General features: G+C 40.7%; 1 pseudogene; it reads left to right on the forward strand.

Moving 5' to 3' along the window:
- Nucleotides 1-314: 314 nt before the first annotated feature.
- LOC101432888 (ribosome production factor 1 pseudogene) lies at nt 315-1,166 on the forward strand (annotated as a pseudogene).
- Nucleotides 1,167-3,759: the final 2,593 nt, after the last annotated feature.

Here is a 3,759-nt window from a genome sequence, read left to right on the forward strand (position 1 = left end):
GGAGAATGCCTCGTGGCAAGCCAGCCCCAGAGGCAGGAGCGAGGTCCGGCTGGCCCTCCCTTCAGACACAGTGCGTTCCTAGATTTTGGACTTCCGGCCTCCAGGCTGCAGCACAGGGACGCGCTGCTGTTTAAAGCCACCCAGTTTGTGGTACATTGTCACAGCAGCCCTGGGAAACACAGACAGGATCCACGGGGGTCCTTGTTATAAAACTGCCTGGGGAAGGAGCCAACACCACGAGAGCGATATCGGGAAGAAAGGCCTGAAACGGAAAGCGCTTCTGAAGAGCCTCGGAGACGGCAGCAGAAAGGGGGCACGGGCCCGAAAGCCGGTCTTTCCCCCAGTGGCAGCCTTTGGGAGGTTAAGAAGCAGCGGAGACAATGTTCACGCAGGGGAAACAGCAGCAGCACGAGAAAAAGTTGGTAGTTAAGAAAAAAACTTAAAGAGGAGAGAGAAGCTCTTGGTGACAAGGCTCCACCCAAGACCAGGGACAACCAGTGAGTACCTGATGAAACCACATAGACCCTAAGATCCCGATGAATTTGCTTCTTCAACAAACTTCCCCCGAGATTCTCATCACAGCATCAGACAGACCTCATGGGAGAACAGTCCAACTCTGTGAGCAGCTCTCTACAGGTACTCCAAACTCCCATGCTTATCAGAGAAGAGGACTGGCTCTGAAAACTATCCCACAGTGCATCTCAAGATTTCACAGATCCAATGGTTATTAATGAAGAGCATAAAACACCAAGTGGACTTACCACATGGTCCAACGGCTCATTTTAAAATGAGTAGTGTTCTTCTGTGGAAAGAAATTAAGAGAAAAGGACCCCACAGAGCATATTCCTGAAATAATTCCAAATAATTTTACAATATGGCTGGGCCATTCCATTGGACATATATTTGCATCTCTATTTCCCCATAATCCTCAATTTATCAGAAGGCAGTTTGCCACATTCCACAATCAACAGGATTATGTCTTCTTCAGATTTCACAGATATATATTCAAGAGTGAAAGGAAAGTAAGAATGCAGAAATTTAAATCAGGTTTTATCTTAAAATTAAGATCTCTTGGGAAAGGAACCTTTGAATCTAAATATGGGGAGTATGAATGGGTCCATTAGCCCCAGTAAATGGATACAAGTAGAAGAATATTCCACTCATAAAATATTGAGGGAATAGTATTGTATTTTGCTCAAAGGACTATCTTGAACTTGGTAAATTACTTCTTACAGAAGACCCTTTCAAAATGGCATTTCCTGTCTGGACAAATCATAAAATGCCACAAATTGTCACTGTTTATTCATAGCAAATATGAATAAAAGTCATTTTGGTAGGGGGTTAGAAATTGCAATTTAGGTTCCTTAAAACTTAATTCTCTATTTGGGGATAACAGTGAATAATGTATGTTGGAATTAAGAGTCAGACCCACTTTCCCAGTCACATTTTCATGGAATCTGTGGGCTGCAGAGAGTTAAAATACTTGGTGTAGACACTGTGTAACTCACTGGTTCTATGCCAGACTCCTCTTGAATCCCAATGGCACATAGTCTCTACTCAGTCTATTCTGAATGAATGAACACTGGAGGCTAGGCCTTGGGGAGGCTTTAACATATCTTAAGCTTTTCAGAAAGCCCAAAATGGTTTACCAAGTTCCTGAAAGCAAACATGCAAATTATTGAAGCTAGGCTTTGACTCCTTTTTCCTTATCACTTTGTACCTCATGGCCTGTACTGTAGTACTCTATTCAGGCATTATCTCTTTTGGAAATTTTGCTTGTACCTCATGGAATTCTGATGTCCAGTCTTTTCTCTCTTATTACTATCTTCGTTAGGAGAGCCAGCTGTAATGAAGTAACTGACTTTAAGATGTAACTTGATATCCCTAACAAAGGTATTTATAGAAAAAATTATTAAAACAAAGCAATGCTGTAAATAATTCACGGATAAAAGCTAGAATTTAAAGAAAAAAGAATTTGAAAAACAACTAGAATTTAGCAGACTTCTGACCTCAAAAGAATAAAAATACAATAGTAGGGAAATGGATGTGGCTCAAGTGATTGAACTCCCACATACCACATAGGAGGTCCCTGGTATGGTTCCCAGTGCCTGCTAAAGAAGACTGTGAGCTGGTGCAACAGGCAGGTGCGGCAAGCTGATGCAACAAGATGTCGCAACCAGAGAAACAAGAAGGAAAACATGATGAGAGACATAACAAAGCAAGGGACAGAGGTGGCTCAAGCAATGAGATGACTCCCTCCCACATCGGAGGTCCAGGTTTGGTTCCTGGTGCCTCCTAAAGAAACAAGGAAGACAGACACAAGGAGTGCAAACAATGAGGGGGTGGGGAGAAATAAAAAAAATAAAATAAATCTTAAAAAAAAATACAATAATAGGTTTGAAACTTACCTTGTATTCCCTAGCAGTCTTGCAAATGTGTGACATAAGGTTATGTGACAAGAATTGCAAGAACATCCACAGTAAAAACTTATACTTTCTTGGGAAATGGATATGGCTCACGCAGTTGAGCACCTGCCTACCACATGGGGGGGTGGTCCCAGGTTTGGGTTCCAGTGCCTCCTAAAGAAGACAAGCAAGACAGTTAGCTGACATGATGGGCTGGCATGGCGAGCTGACGCAATGAGATGATGCAACAAAGAGACACAGCAAGGAAACACAAGAGAGAGCAGGGAGCAGAGGTGGCTCAAGTGATTGGTGCCTCCCTCCCACATGGGGGATCCTGAGTTTGGTTCCCAGTGCCTCCTAAAAATAAAAAAAATGACAATGAACAGAGAGGAGACAGTGAGCACAAACAATAGAGGGGGAGGATAAATAAATAATACACTTTTTTAAAAGTACACTTTCTTAGTGACCATGGGAAAATGGTCATTTATCATAGCTGTTCAAAACAGATATGTACATAAGTATTTAATACCAATAAATAAGCAAAAGACTATTTTTATACTAAGCATTTTATTGTATGCTGTTGCCAGTGTTATAAAATAATTACCCTTGTGAAACAGAAACTCATGAAAATGCAGAGAGGTAGATGTTAAAAACTGACAAACACAGAAATTTAAATAGTAGGGGACATGTGTTTTAGGGATAAGCTTTTGTACAGGCTTCAAATTTAGCCCTCCTTTATTACTGGTTCATGAAAAGTGGTTTAGAAAACCTGTAATGGAAAAATAAAAGGGAATTAGGCTAAAGTATCCAAGAACAATTGCTTTTAAAATTTCTCATGAATGATGAACAATTATTCTTGCTTTTTCATCTCTGTCTTATAAATTACCCATGTCCTTTGTCTGCTTTAAGGGAATTTATTTTGAAGGTGAGTTTATAAAGTGCTTTCAATTAAACTGAGCCTGCTTCCTTACTTGTATTAAAAAATAAACAAACAAACCTAATACCCATATCACAGGGTTTCTGGGAAAGAATGAAAAATAGGATGGAAAATGCCTAACATGTAGAAGACATCAAATGTAATTTTCTCTTAATTTCTACAACCACTCTGAAGTATGTACCATTCCTGTTTTATAAATGAAGAAACCAAACTTAGAGATTAACTTGCAAGATCACTGTCAAAATATATTCTGTAAATGTCTGTTAAGAAAAATCTGGGAAGCAGATGTGGCTCAATTGATAGAGTGTCCACCTACCATATAGGAGGTCCAGGGTTCAAACCCAGAGCCTCCTGGCCCATGTGGTGAGCTGGCCCACGTATAGTGCTGCCACGCAAAAAGAGTGCCATGCCACGCAG

The sequence above is a fragment of the Dasypus novemcinctus genome, chromosome 15 (genome assembly GCF_030445035.2).
Source record: "Dasypus novemcinctus isolate mDasNov1 chromosome 15, mDasNov1.1.hap2, whole genome shotgun sequence".
Lineage (NCBI taxonomy): Eukaryota > Metazoa > Chordata > Mammalia > Cingulata > Dasypodidae > Dasypus > Dasypus novemcinctus.